This window comes from Chiroxiphia lanceolata, chromosome 2, assembly GCF_009829145.1.
Source record: "Chiroxiphia lanceolata isolate bChiLan1 chromosome 2, bChiLan1.pri, whole genome shotgun sequence".
Lineage (NCBI taxonomy): Eukaryota > Metazoa > Chordata > Aves > Passeriformes > Pipridae > Chiroxiphia > Chiroxiphia lanceolata.
The window spans coordinates 47,563,097-47,582,529 of NC_045638.1; the positions used below are offsets into that span (position 1 = coordinate 47,563,097).

General features: G+C 37.5%; 2 long non-coding RNA genes across 3 annotated transcripts; one reads left to right on the top strand and one right to left on the bottom strand.

The window, feature by feature from the left end:
• Nucleotides 1-1,276: 1,276 nt before the first annotated feature.
• LOC116782781 lies at nucleotides 1,277-4,681 on the bottom strand. 2 transcript variants are annotated; one of them, XR_004355351.1, is made up of 3 exons: nucleotides 4,577-4,681; nucleotides 4,283-4,449; nucleotides 1,277-1,382 (listed from the first exon to the last, which is right to left on the bottom strand). It is a non-coding gene; the product is annotated as an uncharacterized LOC116782781 (long non-coding RNA). The 2 variants fall into 2 exon arrangements; XR_004355352.1 differs by having other exon boundaries at nucleotides 4,554-4,681.
• A 1,099-nt stretch (nucleotides 4,682-5,780) lies between these two features.
• LOC116783043 lies at nucleotides 5,781-8,608 on the top strand. The gene is made up of 3 exons (XR_004355444.1): nucleotides 5,781-5,891; nucleotides 7,181-7,264; nucleotides 8,474-8,608. It is a non-coding gene; the product is annotated as an uncharacterized LOC116783043 (long non-coding RNA).
• Nucleotides 8,609-19,433: the final 10,825 nt, after the last annotated feature.

Below are 19,433 nucleotides of genomic sequence, written 5' to 3' on the forward strand. Positions count from 1 at the left end.
GCTACAACCTCCTTTCAGGGAATTGTAGAGAGCAATAAGGTCTCCCCTGAGCCTCCTCTTTTGCAGACTAACCAAACCAGGTTCCCTCAGCAGCTGCTCATAAGTCTTGTGCTCGAGACCCTTCCCTAGCATTGTTGCCCTTCTCTGGAAATATTTCTGCACCTCAATGCTTTTCCTGCAGTGAGTAGCCCAAAACAGAACGCAGGATCTGAGGCGTGACCTCACCAGTGCTGAGTATAGGGGGACAATCACTGCTCTGGTCCTGCTGGTGACAGTATTTCTGATACAAGCCAGGATGCCACTGGCCTTCTGGGCCACCTGATCACATTACTGGCTGATGTTCAGCCAGGTGTAAACCAGGGTCCCCAGGTCCTTTTCCGCTGGGCAGCTTTTCAGACACTCTTCCCTGAGCCTGTAACTTTGTCTGGGGTGGTTGTGATCAAAGTGCAGGACTCAGCATTTTACCTAATTGAACCTCATACTACTGGCCTTGTCCCACTGATGCAACCAGTCCAGATCCATCTGCAGAGCTTTCCTACCCTTCAGCAGATCAACACTCCCACCCAACTTGGTGTCATCTCTGAACTTACTGAGGATGCAATCGGTCCCCTCATCCAGATCATCAAAAAAGATACCAAACAGAACTGGTCCCAGTACTGAGCCCTGGGGAATCCCACTAGTGATCAGCTGTCAACTGGGTGTAGCATCATTCAACAGCATTCTCTGGTCCAGTTATTAACCCAGTGAGGAGGGCACCTGTCCAAACCATGGGCTGCCAGCTTCTCTTAAGAGTGTGTGAAAATTTACTAGGTCCTGATTGTGGGTTGGTTATACTCTGTGAATCCCACACTGATGTCCCCCTACCTGAAGTATCCAAAAAAGGACAACTATAGTGGCTATTGTGAGCTCTTCCTAACCAGTCATCAGGTTTATTTCTTTCAGAGGAGCATGAATAAGAAACCAGACCTTTGCCCAAGGTGAAGTCAGGACACAGATGAGCACCGAAGGAAGAGGAGGTCACATCCTTTACCTTGCAGTATAGACATAACCAGCATGAAGCAGATTTGGCATTTAAATAGATAATGCTTTTGGTGGTTTTACCATCCTTCTACCTAATTTAACAAAAAAGATTGTAAAACTGTGGGGCTTCTACTGTTTAAAAAATATATAATATTAAGTTTTTGAATTCAAGGTTTAGAAACTTTTCACCTGGCAATTATGTAGCTGTGATGGGTGAAAGGAGAGCAAGCAAAGAAGATAGAGTGAAATACAGAGATTAAAAGAGATGATTAAGACATTTTTTATTTCAAGTTTGATTCAATAGCCCTGGGGAATCTCATGCTTCTTTAATGAGTGCTGCTGCTCAGCCATCTTACTCCTGCCTAATGAGAAACATAGGTCCAGAGAGATCAGTTCAAAGTTAAGTGCATCAAAGACAGGTTGCATTTAAAGCCATTTTCCCCTCAGCTTCCCTAATCTCTGTCCATGGCCTTTTTTTCTTCTGTCATCTAGTATTCCTGAGCATGAACCATGGGAAAGGCTTGAAATGAACAATCACATTATGCAAGGAACTATTTCTTGGCCAACTTTTTCAAACAAATGTGGTTCCCTGCTCTTAATGTCTCTGTCCACATTTAACATCTCTCATTCGTTAGTTTTTGCTTCCTGCTCTACTACATGTTTGTTTCCTTGCAGTGACAGCTGGCGACTTTAATTTCTGGTAGCCAAGAAGCACCAAAATCTATGTGGTATAGGTCTTCCAAACCTATAAGATGATTCCCCATCCCCTTCTGACTCTACTTTGTACATAGCAGAACTGTGCTTTTGTGTAATCTGCGGTAAGGACATACTCCAAATACTTTATACGGACATGTGATTGGTCATTCATTTACAGACTTTCTCTCAGCTCCCTAATTTATATGAGCTGTATACCTATCTGAAAGTCCACAGACACATGCACAAAAGCATATAAATATATGAAGAATTGCAACTCTGAAAATACTTTCAGAGAAGAAAAGCTTATCTTTACAGTCATCATCATCATCATCCTGCAGACAAATAAACCCAAGATAGAAATCCAAGAAATATCTGTATGAACTCTTCCCTAACAGTAATTTGGATAGTTTATTTGACAACAACAGATTTTAATCCATATGATTTTGTATATTGTTTTTAAGTCAACTACTGTTTTTTTTCCCAGAACTAAGGGGAATCAAGTGCTAGAGTTACATGCAAAATTCTGATTCATCTGAAGACATTAATTAACCTTAGGCTATCCAGACATATGTTGGCCAACAGGTGTATTGGTAATTTCATTAGCTGGGAGTTTGTCTACTTGAGGGAGAACAGCTGTACCTTTCTTTAGCAATTCCTGTAAGTGATGTTTGCAGTATACAGTAATTCTGGCAATGACATTTTTTAGCTGAAAATGCTGATCTTCTAGCTTCTATTAAAATCATTCTCAAAAGTGCTGCCTTAAAAAGGTATGACTTCTGGGAATCGCCACTTAATTGCAAGACTTAAAAGAATAGCATAAAAAGAACTTGAAATACAGAAAAGATTAGCTCTCAGGAAATTTTTAATTGCCTAAAATATTACCTACCTAGTCTTAATATGTATGATATCATGAGTAATCAAAGTATGATTATGTCTATATTGATTTGAAATATTTTTTTTTTCATCACTTGTTAATGTACTGTAAACTTTTTTAATCTATTGTCTAAAATGTCATCTTAAAACAGTTTTACTATGTGCACTCTTTCTGTATTAAGATAATTTCATGCATTAAGAAAAAGTGGTGTATTGCAGTCTGTCTTTTGTTTACACAGGTCTTGCAGTGACAACATATTACTGTGACACTCATGTTTAATGACGTTTCTAAAATATGACTCTTCAGAATATCTCTACCTGTTTGCCATTCACACTAGTTCAGCTGCAATCTCTCCCAATGAGATTTTTGATGTAGATCTATTTTCTGTGATGCAAGGGGTCTTGCCCACAGTCAGTGAAAAACTCCAGAAAGCAAAGGCAGCTATCACTGCTATAAAGACCTAATAATCTACAATAAATCTTTAGCCTGTACCAAAAGCTCATGCTGTAGAAAAGTTAATCAAATCCAGAGAAATCCACCCGTATATAATACAGAACTTGACACTATGCTGCAATCTTGTAATCATACTGTACGACATTGTACTCATACTGGAGATAACTGGGTTGAGCCTTCTACGTTTCACATGAAAGCCAAATATCAAGTCTATTCTCAGTAAACCTTTCTACTTAATTCACTACCCCTCTTTCTTTTTCTTTTTAATTTTTCTTCTACTTTTTTTTATTACTCCCCAGAATGCAGAGATTTGAACCTGAGGATTTGTATTGGGTTTGTGTGGCAAGGTTTTGATAGTGTTAGGGGCTATAACAGTGGCTGCCATAAGAAGCTGCTAGAAGTTTCCCCCATGTCCAACAGAGCCAATGCCAGATGGCTGCAGGACGGATCCACCACATGCGAGGGCCAAACCAGTCAGTGATCATAGTAACATCTTTGTGATAACACATTTAAGAAGGAGGGGAAAAAAGTGTTATGACATAAAAGTAATTGTGGCCAGAAAAGAGAGAAGTGAGAGTATGTGAGAGAAAAAGCCCTGCAGACCCCAAGGTCAGTGAAGAAGGAAGGGAAGGACATGCTCCAGACACCAAAGCTGAAATTCCCCTGCAGCCCATGGTGAAGACCATGGTGAAGTAGGCTTCCCCTCTGTAGCCCATGAAGGTCCACAGTGGAGCAGAGATCCACCTGCAACCTGTGGAGGACCCCATGTTGAAAAAGGTGGGTGACTGGAAGATGTCTGTGAACCTGTGGGAAACTCATGCTGGAACAGGCTCCTGGCAGGACCTGCAGACCCATGGAGAGAGGAGCCCACACTGGACAGCTTTGCTGGTAGGACTTGTGACCCATGAGGGACCCTGAAGGACTGCACCCTATGGAAAGGGACCCACATTGGAACAGTTCATCAAGAACTACAGCCCATGGGAAGGACTCATACTGGAGAAGTTCATGGAGGACTGTCTCCTGTGGGAGACACTGAAGTACTCCTCTCCCTGAGAAGGAAGCAGCGTCAGGAACAACATGAGTGGACTGACCATAACCCCTATTCCCTGTCTTCCTGCACCATTGTGGGGGGAAGGAGGTACAGAATCGAGAATCAAGTTAAGACTGGAAGGGAGGGAGGGGTGGGGAGAAGGTGGTCCTTATTTCAACCCACTAGCCTTTCCTTATATTTTCTCTCACCTGTCCAGTCGAGGAGGGAGTAATAGAGTGGCTTTGGTGGACACCTGACCTTCAGCTGGGGTCAAACCAGCACAGCAAGAAAGTGGATGAAATCTCTCTAAAACCTGAGGGAGCCTCTGGATCACAGTTCCTCATTTGTATGGGAGATTTTAACCATCTACCAGATACTGGAAAGGAAAATGTGGTGAAATACAGACTTCCAAGATCTGTGGGCAGTTTGTGACATAACTTTTTCATTCAGACACTAGATGGGACAGCAAGAGTGACATACAGCTGAACCTCCTCTTCACTAACAAGTCAAAACTGATTTGTGATGTAATAATCAGTGGAAGCCTTAGATGTTGTGACTTGTGAAATAGTGGAGGGATTGGGCTTGTTTAGCTGCAGGGGGATGTAACAACAGCCCACAGTGCCTCTGGGGAGTTCATAAAAGGGACAGTGAAGCACACAGACAGACAGACAGACAGACAGTGATGTGTGTCACAGGTGGGAGTGGAAGGCTTAGACAAAGTTATTAAAAAAGCCCTGCTGTTGAGTCACGAGGTGCAGAAAGGATCTCCTTGCTTTCTAAACTCCTAAAGGTGCGGCTGGATCCAGTCTTAGCCTCAGATTTTGTCAACGGTTTAAATTTAAGGAATTATAGAGTTGTGATTGAACCACTTTTGTCCTGCAGGTTTTAATGATGACAAATCACATATAATTTAAACAAAAGGAATTATTTATTATTGCAAATAATCAGACAAAACAACTTAATCCAAATTATTTACTACACAATATGAACACTAAAATTTCTAGTAGTATAGTATAAGATAGGATAGTGCACTATCTTAAAGCAATTATTGAAGCAGTTATATTAAAGTTAGTAAAAAGTAATAATTATTAATTAGTGATGAATGTAACTCACCCATACCAATGCTCATGGGGAGATCTCTTTTCTTGACACCCAAAGGAGTATCCTTGGGGAGCATCCCCAGACCAAGGGAAGAATCTCCACATGCACTCCCCAAGAAGGGTTGTGTTAGAAGAACCTTACCGTATGAGAGTGGACTGGCTTTTATAGTATAAAATGATTGACTACTAGTCAAACATTTCCAGGCCAGCTAGAAGCTTATCTGTCAAATCCTGCTTCAAAAAGCAGGATATGTGTTTGAAGTTTGGTGAACCAGGATGGTTTTATCCCAATTCAACACCAAAACAGCATCCTAGTGCCACCAGTAGCTCACCACAGGTAGCTTGCATTGTAGATTGAAGAAAATTGTTTGCTAGTCAGTATCTTATTACAAAATTACTTTTATCAATTTTCTTTATGTGCCTTTTATAATATGTAACATATAAAAGTATTTCTTTCCCTTGAAAGATGAATGTTTACTTCTAGAAAGTTAACTTGTTGAGTTCTATTTCCAAGTGTAAGTCCAGTCATCAGTATAAATAATATTAAATATAATTAAATAAGATTTTTGTAAATTTACTGAAATCTCATAGATTTTGCAACGGAATTCATTTTACCATGTTTAGATGTTGACATTACACCACTACTGAAAAGATGAGAAGATTACTGCATGATTTCCTTCGCTCAGCAGAATTTCAAAGGAGCTTTAGACATCTAAAGGTAAAATGAACCACACTTTTACTGTTTGGCAAGCAAGCAGTCTGCCTGAAACTGTAGTCTTAAACCATCATTCAACGTGTTCTGTTATGGAACTTATATCTATTCCTAACATGCTCTTACAATATTTACATGTATAAATTAATACTGTAATTTAATATAAACAATACGTAACCTATACTGAAATACATATTGACATTTAATGCATCACTATTTATAAAGAATATTAAATTTGTTTATTAACCTCATAAATTAACTCTTACTGGAAATCTAACTCAAAATAAGATATAAACCAGCAGCGTTTCTATACTGACCAAATCTGATAGAATATTCAATGAATCAGGATATTTTAGAGGAAAAAATAGTCACTTCTACTACTTTTTCTGTCACAATTATTGCACCAATTCAAATCTAGTATACCTTCCAGTTGAAGTCTAGTATGTCTTTTACATTAAAAGGTATCAAGTTGAGTGCACAATTTTATACCTTTGGTACCTTTTAAAATTTAGTTTTTAGGTAAAGGTTAATTTTTATTATATATATATTGTATACCTATGTATATTTATACACAGACGCACTTATACTGTATATATACATATAAGCAGAAAATGGAATGCAATAAAATGCCAATATATATCCCGTTATGGCTCTTGTACACAATCAGTTGGTCGCCAATGTGCACACCTGGATCTAGGAATGCTAAAGCAGTCCTATACCTGCAGATATAAATGTAGTCTTATTCAGCTATCTTGCAGGAATTAATTATTTTTCAGTTAGAAAACTTGTATTACACATAGACAAAATCTGTGCCACTAGCTCAAGTTAGACAAATGTTTACGGGATTTACTTGACTCTAATTTTCAGATACAACTGAATGAATTGATTTGGAAGTTAATTAACTAACCAGGTAGCTATGCTTGACTGTATTTAGTTAGTTTGGAGGTCCGTTATTTCCAGGAAACTCTTTAAGATGGTACCAAAAGATTATGCAAAGTATCTATTCAAAGTAACCTCTGAAGACAAATGATAACACTTTTCTGCTTAACTGTGCAAAACTTAACATTTTTCCAGGGGCTGCTGAAGCATATTAATATCCAAGCCTCAATAAGCTGCCATCTCACACTCTTCCATATGGCAAATTGTGTTTCAGCAGTTGTTTGCAGAGTATGTGCCAAACAAAAAAATAATATCTACAGATTTTATGTGTGTGAAAATGGGAAAGCATGGTGCACAGTCATAGCTACTAGTAGGTTCACAGCTTTTATTTTGTTCACTCCATCATGTACTGTGAGAAAGTAGAGACCTGAAGGAGTTTGAGCTGATCTGTAGGACCACCTGCTGCTGCAGAATCTACAGTGTGCAATCAGAAGGATACGGTAGGTTATATGAGATCATTATGTGTAGACTATAAATGTGGGGGCACATGCCTACCATCGTAACATTTGTCATTAGATTAGAGAAAGACTAAATATACAACATATTTCATATTTAGACAGAGTGAATAGTACTTTACAAATATTACATTTAAATCTATTCCAGATTAAAAACAGGTGACATTCCAAAGTGCCTATTTGTTTTCTTTCTGCAGAAAAAAAACATTAAAAAAAATCCCTCTTTCATTTTCTCCCAGTAGATTAAGGGATGGTTGCCAATATTGGCGTATATTCTGACAGACATGCAAGCTTGACTGACATCTTGCAGTCACATGTACCTGGGTATTTCCAAACGCGTATGAAGGTTTTTGCAGACAGTTCTAGCACATCTCTTCTGTGATTACAATACAAAAAGGTGTGCTTCAAGATCTACCTAAGCTGAACCAGTAACAAATAAGGTGAACAACATTGATGGTGCTGAAATTTATATATTTATTTATCTACCTGACACACTGTATTGATTAAAGTCTCCTAAATGGTGTTTTAGAATATTCAACATTTCACTAAATCGGTATTCCAAGTATCTAGCATGCTGACTGGAAAGTTAATTCTGGTTACGTATTGGGAAATCAGTATGAATTGGTACATCCTAAGTCCTCTTCCTTTATGGAGCTCAGGAATCTTACATTGATGGATGTCTTGTCGTCTACCTTGACTAACAAATAATCCATGCTACATGTTTAGACAGTTTTAAGACTGTCCTTTCTAGGTAAGTATATTCAATAATAGGCTACAAGATTACTTTCATCTGTGTTCTCCACATCTTTTTTATCACTTAATTCAACTTTTATTCTTTTTTGAAAGCTGAAGTATTTTTTGGAAGTATTTATGGAGTGCTTCATCTCTGATGTCGAAGTATTCGTAGCAAATATTCTAAAACAGAACTTAGTAACTAAATTTATGTTGCTTAGAAGCTGTGTAACTATAATACTCATAAAAATTCTGAATAAAATCAAGAAGCATTCTTCAGACATTTTTTTTAAAGAAAGTGGCAATTGTCACTTCATAGTACATACAACTGAATTGGTTATTCATTCACAGGGTATTCCCAGGGGGTTGAAATCCATGAGCTTCTGGGTGGATTATTGCCCAGTTTCTGGACATGCACTCTATTTAGTCAGTATAGAAGTATTGAATTCTTCTGCCTATCAGGGTGAAACAGTTATGAACATGCATGAAAAAAGAAAATTTGTTGCCTGAGAAATTTCACAATGAAAACCTGAGTCTTCCATGGAAGTCAGTCTCCCACAGCAACAGCTGTACATTTTTTCAGGATCACAGACTTGATCTCAGATATTTAAATTGGTTAATCTTTCATATTTGCTAAGATCTTAATGTAGGAACCTGAGCTTTCTGTCATCCCACTGATATTTTGTCCTCTTCTTCAACACCCAGATGATATTATTCTGTGCAAATGCTCCTTGTCCAGCACAATCAGGACTTTTTTGGGAGTTGCTTTGTGTTTGTGATTTTTTTGATTGACTTGTTGGTTTTTTGACGTTTTTTTTTCTTTTTTAATTCTTCTTATTATCCTACTAATTCTGGCTTTAGGTATTTTTAATTATATCCAGAAACATGGTAGAAATATATAAACACTGATAAGAAGCTGAAGCCTGATTAAACCTAATTGGACTTTTAATATCCCTACTGTTATAAGCCTGTGTACTGCTAAGCAAACTACAGGGCTGAAAGACATAGTAGCATGGTCAGCTTTGAATTGTTATGAGGTTTATGCCAATCTAAGAGTAATAAGTTAAGCCTTAGTAAACACACTTATTTGATAAGATAATTACCTCGGCTGGTAATATACTGAACATTTAATAAATTTTTGTTTTCAGAAAAGATCTCAGTATGTGTAGGATCTTCCTCTGCTCTCATCTCTGTGATGGTTGATCTTGGCTGGATTCCAGGTGCCCATAAAAGCAGCTCCATCACTCTCTTCTTGACCTGCAAAGAGGAGAGAAAATATAATCAAAGGTTGGTGTGTTGAGATAAGAACAGGAAGTGATCACTCAACAATTAATGACACCGGCAAAATAGACACAAATTGGGGAAATTAACTAAATTTATCATCAATCAAATCACAGTGGAATAAGGAGAAATAAACCCGTGTCTTAAAGCACCTTCCCCTCACCCATGCCCTTCTTTCTGGGCTTAATTTTACTCCCTAATTCTCTACCTCCTCTTCCTCAGTGACACAGAGGGATGGGGAATGGAGGCTGTGGTCAGTTCATCACACACTTTCTGTGATGTTCCTTCCTCCTCAGGAGGAGGACTCATCACACTCTTCCCTCGTTTCACTGTGGGATACATCCCCCAGGAGGTAATCCTCCAGTACCTTATCCAATGTGAGTCTTTCCCATGAGCTACAGTTCTTCACTCACTACTCCATCGTGGGTACCCTGTGGGGTCACAAGCCCTGTTAGCAAACCTGATCCAGTGTGGATTCTCTCTCCACAGGGCCACAGGTCCTTCCAGGAGCCTGCTCCAGTGTGGGATTCCCACAGAATCACAGCCTCCTTCCAGTGCATTTGCAGATCCTTCACAGGATGTCTGCCCCAGTGTGGACTTCCATGGGCTACAGGGGGACAGCCCACCTCACCATGGTCTTCACCATGGGCTACAGGTGAATTTCTGCTCTGGTGCCTGGAGCACGTCCCACGCCTCCTTCACTGACCTCGGTAACTGCAGGGTGGTTTCTCTCACATATTCTCACTTCTCTCTCACAGCTGCAATTGCTGTTCTGCAGTTCCTTTTCCCCTGAAATCTGTTATCCCAGAGATGCTACTACTGTCATTGATGGGCTCAGCCTCGGCCAGTCGTGGATCCTTCTTGGAGCCGTCTGGCATTGGTTCTGTTGGGCCTAAGGGAAGCTTCTGACAGCTTCTCACAGAAGCCACTACTCCAGTCCCCCTGCTACCAAAACCTTGTCATGCATACCCAATAGAACCTCACACTATCTCCACAGTTTTTTAAGCAAAGAAGACAGTTTAAAATCCTCCAGTTTCTTATTCACAAGACAGAAGGAAAGGATATCTCTAAATTCTCAATAATTACTCAGACCTTTGAATCCTGTGCTATTTTTATAGAATACTGTCTCTGACCAGAGTATCTTTGCATGAAATAGTCTTATGAATCATCTTGTTTTCCTTGTGTAACCTTAAAATCAAATTACTGTAGTAGAACTTTTCAAGTGTGGTGCATAACAATCAAAATTGCAGCTTCTGAGCTCACTTTTTCACTGGTCTTTGTTTAATAGTGTAGATATACTCAGTGAATCTAACCTAGTCTCAGTCTCTAGGAGAGACTCTCAGTCTTTCATTTTTTAAGTGTGGGCTCCACTTTAAAAGCAACTTGGAACAATTTTCCTGCTCTTCCGACAAACAGCACTATTACCTATTTTTGGTTACCACTCAACAATTTTGTTTGGAATCTACCTCTACTTTGGAATGCAATTTTATATTTGGCATTGTATACCTTCCTATTCTCATGCCAGCACTGTTCATTTGCTTACATTCACAGAGTTCACAGAATATTCTGAGTTGGAAGGGACCCACAAGGATCATCAAGTCCAACTCTTAAGTGAATGGCCTATACAGGGATCGAACCCATAACCTTGGCTTTGTTTGCACCATGCTCTGACCAACTGAGCTAATCTCTTTTTTCTTCCCTGGTGTTAAATCTGCAACTATATTTGTAGACAAGAGCCATTTTTTCTCTCCACTGTTGTTTTTCCAGTTTTAACAATACAAGTGTTTTTGTGGTCATGACTGCTTTCTACAGTGGAGGATGATGATGATGATGATGATGAAGAAATTACTGAAGGTTGACTGAAATTTCTCCAGAACCAGAAGATAACAAAATCACAGAATGGTTGAGGTTGGAAGGGACCACTAAAGGTTATCTACTCCACTCCCCTGCTCACACAGATCCATCTAGAGCAGCATTCCCAGGATGATCTCAAGATGGATTTTTAATATCTCCAAGGGGGGAGACTTCAAAAACACTCTGGGCAACCTGTACCTGGCCTCTTTCACCCTCAGAGAAAAAAAAATGTTTTCTGATGTTCAGACAGAACCTCTTATGTTTGTGGCCATTGCTTCTGGTCCTGTCTCTGGGTACCACTGAAAAGATAGATCTTTGTATGGGGATACTAATTTCCTCATAAAAATAGTCTCTGATCCACGAGCACAGTGCCAGTCTGAGAAAGCAAACCTCTTTTCAGAGTTAATACAATGTCTTCAAGAAGGCTTTTTTGCATAAATCAGACATTTCTATACCACTGTATTATATATGGTATAGACATTCTTTTACTCTTATGTCATATCTTAGGCTCTTTTTTCTCCATATCATCTTAATAGATCTCTATAATGTATTCATAAGTTTCAAACTATAATAGTACATATCTAACTGAAATGTCTTCTGAAATGGCATGTTATATTACATCCTCTTTTTGCATTGCCTATTATTATTGTTTCAGTACTCTCACTGTTTACCCAGTAAAGAAAATGCAATCATCGCTTGCTCATGAAAAATTGGAATCCTGATGAGTTCCTCTTAGCAGGCTCCCTGACAAGGAACCATTTACAGAATTCTGTTATATCAGAATTGTGTAGTATCATATATGTTACTGCACATAACAGTGTATTTTGCAGTGTGTGCATCAAATCCCTTATGTATTACAGACCATTTTTTCAGCTTTCCCAAAATTTTGGATATAAATCAAATGCTACTGTCCAAAGTTAAGAGCACAAAAACTCTATATGAATGAACTGAGGCTATAGATTTAAAACTTTTGAAATGGTACTAATTCACCTATATAATTTTCTAAAGCCTTATTTACAATGTCTTTTGAGGGAGGACATTACTCGTTTCTTTTCAGACTGGCTTACTGGCTTTTGCTTTTTCTTATTTTATTTTATTTTTTCTTACTTTAAATACAGGATAGAGTATGAGCTTTACAACTCAGATTTCTGTAGGAATATGAACAGATAAATATAGCTCTGTTTTGGCATTAGGAATTAGAACCTCCTCTTAATTTTGTTTACTTATTTTTTTTGTTTGTTTTTTTTCTATTCTGTTCTTATTTACATTTTAGGAAGTGTAAGAATTTTTGAAGCCTAAGTGACATAAGAGCACAAGTTCGTGTATATCCGTTGTTTCTGTATCATATTTGGAAGAAAAATAACTTGGAAATTTTATGTGGAAGATCTTTCTAAGGGAATTTATTGTCTGAGGTCTGGCATAATGCTTCAGAATTTAGGCAGTTCCCTAACAATTTATTTATGTCTAATCTCTGTACATTGAAGTCCCAGTTTCCCTCTAATTTGGGTGCATACTGTTGCTTCTTGATTTGCACTTGCTTGAATTATTATTTGCATTCTTTGCAGACTCCTTCAGTGTACTGAAATGCCAAAAACGTAGTATGATAAGGGAAAAGCTGGTGCAAAAAAGTGAAAGAAATAGTCAGTAAAGAGAAGACCATGGTGACTGAACAACAAAGGATTAGGCAAATAAAGAATATCAATATTGGTATATTCAGAGGCTTAATCCTCATTTCTCTTTTCCAGTTGTCCTTTACTTAATTATTCCTCTAGCTCCAGAACCCAGTAAATATAACTTTCCCATTAGCAATTGCCAGCCACAGATTTAGTATTAAGTTTGAAAGATCTCAGACCTGAAACTTGTCAGGTTTTGTCTGAGCTTTTCTTGACCCGTCTCTAGTTTTGTTTTTACTTGATTTAGCTGAAACAACATTTTTTCTAAGAAGCAGGTTGTCACAATAAATTTTTTATAACCATAATTTTTTATACAGATAGCGGTAGCAAGTAGTTATTCTGTGTAAAACACAGAATTTATGACTTCAATATATATTGATGTAGCACAGAGAAATAAACACTTGGCATGATAGCAAGGGCCTTGAAAGAGGTCATAGCATGCATGGATGATGAGATGGGAGACACAGGTTGTTACTGGTTCATAGCAAGACTATGAATAACTCACCAATTAGCAGTGAAAGAAATAGGAGTTGGACAAGAACAGTTATAGGGATAACAAGAGAAATGAATGACAGGCTTTCGACATATGCAAAATCCATCTGGTAAACTAAATTTGGATGCAGACCAGCAAAGAAATATCAAGGTGTAAAAGTGTGTTGGACAAGTAGCTCAAACTGAATCCTGGAGTGAGGAGGAAGAAAAAACTTTATCATATACACCTCACTTCTTCCTGCAAAAGACAATTTTGACTTGCTGGAATTTCTCTCTTCCTGTGTGATGATGACCAGTACTGTAAACTGTTGGTACCTAGAGAGGGTACCTACCATAAGGGCGAACATAACACCAGAGGAAAAGTAACAGTATCTTATATGTATGTAGCATTTTTAACTGAATTATTTTTTTTTGAGGCTCTTTGTACAGTAGTATACTTTCTTTTATTTTTTTCTTATTTGTATATTAAATATATTATAATAATACTTCTCTAACTAAACTGTAGAGATTTTCATTACACTAAGAATAAATTGTTGTCTTACCTTCTCAGTATTTTTTATTCTTGCCTGTAATAAGATTTTAAGTGTGACATTTCCTACACATCCACACAAAGTGCTGTTTTAGATGTCCTGTAGTGTTCAACCTAGCTACCAGCTGCTTATCTGTAGGAGCAAAAGGCCATCATGTGCATCAAATTTATCAGCTCTACTTGATTGCTTTTTATCTCTCAGAGCAGCCAAAATGGCAATAAATGCCTCCATATGGACAATTGAATTAAGACTTCTGTCTTTGGACTGTATCTTGGGAAATAAATATATTTAGTCTGGGAAAATACTCTCTTTTCCATGAAATTACAGCAGTTTCAATCTTTTTGACATTCCTTAAATAATCTTCTTTTACAAATGAGCAACCTTATTGGGCTAACAATGGCAGTATTTTTCTCTGTTATCTTCTATAAGAAATGGAAATTAGGGGGAAAAAAATGTTTTGACACCTTAGAAAACCAAAGGACAAAGACAGACACCCTAGAGAACATTTCCCTACTATCCTATTCTGTTCCGAGATTAATTTGCAAGATATATGGAAGAAATTGCCCTCAGTGGAGGCAGCCTAGACAGACTTAATCTAGATATTTTCTAACATAGCTTTTTCAACTAGGTATAGCAAATTTTAACTATTTAATTAAAACTATGAATTTAAAGGACTAGTGTTTGCATAGACGCATATATAAAAAAATCTAAATCCAAATCCCCAAAATATAGATAATATAGGAGATAGCCAACTGAATAAGCATGTACTTAGGAAATCAACAGGCAGTATGTCAGATGCCAGTGATTAAAAACCAACTTAACAAACAAAACCCCAAAGTTGCTTAAAACACTATTTTTAGGAAAAACTTAGAAAGAGAAATGAAGTGATGTGTATGAAAATAAGATGAGGTAAATTCTAGGGAGTAGGAATATATTTTCTCATTTTTCAGAAAAGATAATTGTGTAGATCCCAGAGATAAAGGTAGCAAAATCAAAAAAGCTTAGTGCAATTAGGTGGAAGGATCAATTAATCTCCATCCCTGTATTCTGAAAGAACAAAAACATGACTTTTGGGTTCTAGTAAGTAATATTTTTAACAAATCTATAAAGTCAAGTTAACCACTCAAGCGTATATTGAGTATATCTGAAATAAAATAGAAAGACCCAAGGCTAAACTTACATATCTGACATCAATGTTACACGAGGCCTTAAATCAATTTTTAATAAAAGTATGATTACATATTTGAATATAAATGAGCAGTGGGCTAAAATACACTGTGAGTTAAACAAAGATAAATTTTGCTAGGTTGTTTGACAATTATCTTCATAAGATAGGAATTTTGCACACTAATAAAATTAATTTGATGTCACACATGAACATGTTAAATAAAAAAATGCTATTTATGCTGAAGACGACTGGTATTAGCAATTTCACTTATAGAGGAGTTACAAATTGAATATGAGGAGCATGCTCAAAGGCAAATGCTCTTAGAAAAATTTGAATGTGAGATTACTGTGCAAAGAAATTATTTTTGTTGAGAATCAGTGGGTTTTTTTTAAATAGCCTTAAGTTTCATATTTTATTTGCTATAATGAACATTTATTTGCTAGTGATTGAAGTTTAAGAAGAAATAATGTCCTGGTTTTGGCCAGGACAGGGTTTTGCTGGCAGCCTGCTCCAGCGTGGGTTCCCCACAGGGTCACAGGTCCTATCAGGAAAAGGTGCTACAGCATGGGCTCCTCTCTCCATGGGTCAGCAGGTCCCTGCCAGGACTCTGCTCCAGCATGGGCCTCTCACAGGATCACAGCCTCCTCTCAGGCATTCACCCACTCTGGTGTGGGTCTCCTCCATGGTCTACATTCGTCCATCAGGTAGATCTCTGCATTCCCATTGACCTCCATGGGCTACAGGGGCACAGTTGCTCCGCCATGGTCTGCACCACGAGCTGCAGAGGAACCTCATCTCTGGTGCCTGGAGCACCTCCTGACCCTCCTAATTCACTGACCTTGGTGTCTATAGAGTTGTTCCTCTCACGTATTCTCACTCCACACTTCTTTGACCACAACTACATCTGCGCAATAACTTTTTTTTTTTCCCTCTTAAATATGTTATCACAGAGGAATTACCACCATTTCTGATGAGTCCAGCCTAGGCCAGTGGCAAATCTGTCCTCAAGCCAGGTGACATTGGCTCTGCTGGACGTGGAGGAAGCTTCGAGGAGCTTCTCACAGAAGCCACCCCTGTAGCCTCCCCCCGCTACACAAAAGATAGCTAGTTTTCTAGGGCTAATGTGGAAATCACACTGATAAGTTAAGCAGAGGGTCTTTGATTGCCAGGTAGGCATCAGCCATGAGGTTAGTCTCTGTTGCTCTCTGGAATGGATCATACAAGCTTATTTGTTTGGTTTTCTGTTTTTAATTTTCTTGTTCAGGTTATCCTTTTGAAATTAGATTAGAAGCTGTGTACAGAAGATGACTGTTAAAGAGATATCCTTCTGCTGAAGCCCTCTGAAACATTAACATTAGTGCTCCTAGACTATATACAGTAGATGTAAATAGGGCTTAATAGATCATTGTTCTCAAAAGGTACAGGTCTGATGAACATTAAGTTCAGGTTTAGTTGGTTCAAACCTTCCTTTCCACCTCTCTAGCTGAGATCCCAAACATCAGGTCCAAAATAATCTAGGTAGAAATATTTGAAGACTCATCTTTCTGATTACGTAGCACTTCAGTGTAAAAGATGAAGCTTTGGAGGCATTTTGGGGCTATGAAGGAAGAAGCTGTTTCACAATGGCTAGGACACAGAGAAGGAATTGTGAGTTTAGGTCCAATCTTCATTAGCTATATCTGTTTTACCCTGTAATTGTTTAAAGTAAAACAGAGAACTTATATATCTGGTATAACAGGACTAAAAGCAATTAGCTGCTCCAGAATCTCACACATCTGTTTGGGAAGCCTCATACTAATTTTTGGACTGAATATGTTATTAGACATCCTTTTCCTTCCAATGAAAAAATTTGTTTTATTTCCTGATTTTACACCCTGATATGGAAAGCACATGTCTGCTTAAACTTCATTCTTCTAAGCTAAATAAGTTGAGATGTCCTAGAGTACTCTTACATGAGGAGCTGACCTTCCCCAGGTCAATCAGGTAGCCCTTCTTTGTACTCACTCTGCTATGAATTCATTTTTTGTGGACTAAGGTGACCAAAATTATGCAGGATTTCTTTTTTCCGTCTTTTAACTCTAACTCTTTTTATCTTCAGTATATAAAGCCTTGAGTGTGTATTTAAGCAGCACTTACTGCAAGCCCTTCATGTAAATCTAACCAATTCATACTATCATAAAATAAAAAGCATCTGAAACCATTTATATAATATCAATTGTGTCATTTCACCTCCCCAGTTCTCTTGCTCCCTTCTGTTCTGATTTTCTGAATTCTTAGATGGAATTTTTTTTCATTTTTTTTTCACAGAATGGTTGCAGTTGGAAGGGATCCTTGAAGATCCCTGCTAAAGTTTAACACTCTGCTGAAGGTTTACCTAGAACAGGTTGCACAGGGTTGCATCTAAGCAGGCTTTGAATATCTCCACAGAAGGAGGATCCACCACCTCTCTGGGCAACCTGCTCCAGTTCTTAGTCCATCTCAAAATAAAGAAGTTTTTTCTCAAGTTCAGATGGAACTTACCATATTTTAGTTGTGCCTGTTGCCCCTTTTCCTGTCCCTGGGCAACACTGAAAAGAGTCTGACCCCATCTTCTTGATATGTATTCATTTTATTTATTTGATTTTATGTAAGAGGACCTAATTTATATCGTATCCTTTTGAATGCTTTTTGTTCAATATATTTTTTTCTATTTTTGTGAAGTCTAAATTGTTTCCATTTGAAGTACAAAGGCTTGTTGCTATTATGCCTGTATTAAATAAATTCTTTTTGTTAGAATTATATCTACCCTTTGAGTGAATCTTATGATGGACTGAAAAACTGTTCTTTAATACAATGCTCTTCTGCTAATAGAGCAAAGATGAAGTTCGGATGTTCATCTCACTTGGTCTTTATTATTTCTATTATCATTTTATTTTAAAAATGTAAGATTTCTTTGCCTTTTTTTTAGCAATTATAACTTAAGAAGGCTTTTTGTAGTTTGACTGTTCCATTACAGATAATTTCATATAAATAATACTTAAATTATTCCAGTTAGTTCTAGAACACTCATATGCCAATTATAGTCAGAAAAATGGTTTCATTGTTGATATAGTGTCTACTAAATTGCATAAACTATGAAATACCTACCTATGCACCTAACAAAAAAATAACATTATAGCAAAAAACTCAAAACATATCTACGTAAAGCCATCATGGTAAAACCAATCTTATTATAATTTAAAAAATAAAAATGTTACATTGTGAAAGTAAGCATTCAAAAATTAGGACAACAAACATTTTTACTTACCAGTCAATCTTTTTTTCTTTTTGTTTACTTAACAGATTGTATTTAAGTTATTAAATACTCTTTCTGCAGCTTTACAGAAAAAGTGGGAAGAAAGTTGAAAACTATTAGAGTAAGACATCAGTGATTAATCTTTGTAATATGTGGGAAATGTGTAGTAGATGACAAAAGAAATGGATTTTTTTGCTATAACTTGGGCAGATAAAATTTAGGCTAGGTAGAGACTCCTTGATAGTCAAGAGAAAACAAACACCTTCAGAAGATGATTCATCTCATCTGCAACAAATTTTATGAATATTCTTTTGGAGGTAAATATCTCTGTTGATTTAAAATAAACCTCCAGTGGTTTACTTTAACTTCACTGTCTTGTTTAATTAGATAGATCTCATCCCAGGGGAGGCTACAATATAAAAGGAGTAATATTTCAGATAAAACTAATACGATATGAATGGTTCATTCGGATTATTGTAAATCGCTTGAATTCACACTCAAGGCTATGCAGATGAGGTCAGAATTGATCAACTGATCAAAGGGATATCCCATACTATATGACAGTGATTAAAGCTGGGGAAAGAAGGAAGAGGGGCATTTGGAGTGATGGTGCTTGTCTTTCCAGATACCTGTTATGTGTGATGGAGCCCTGCTTCCATGGAGCTGGCCATACACCTGCCTGCCCATGGAAAGTGATGAATCAATTCTTTGTTTCGCATCTCTTCTGTGCACAGTTTTTGCTTTACCAATTGACTGCCTTTATCTCAACCCAGGAGTTTTCTCACTTTTACCGTTTCAATTCTCTTCCCTATCCCATCAGGGGCACATGAGCAAATGCCCCTGTGCGGCTTAACTACCTACTGGGTTTAAAGCACTTTGGTTAAATCAGATAAGTCACAGACTAGTAATCCTTATGCATTGTGTTCCATACAGCAATATTTTCTTCAGAAAGTGACAAATATCTGTAGTCTATTTTTTGAACATTTGAAGAGACCCATTCTGCATGGAAGATTAGAGAATAATAAAAGGATAGAAGTAAGAGTTGCATCTAGAATAGGATAGAGGAGAGAAACCTTTTACTGGAAGACCAAAACAAGACTTTAAACTGGATTTGAGTGATTAATAGAAATTAAAACATCAAACCACATTA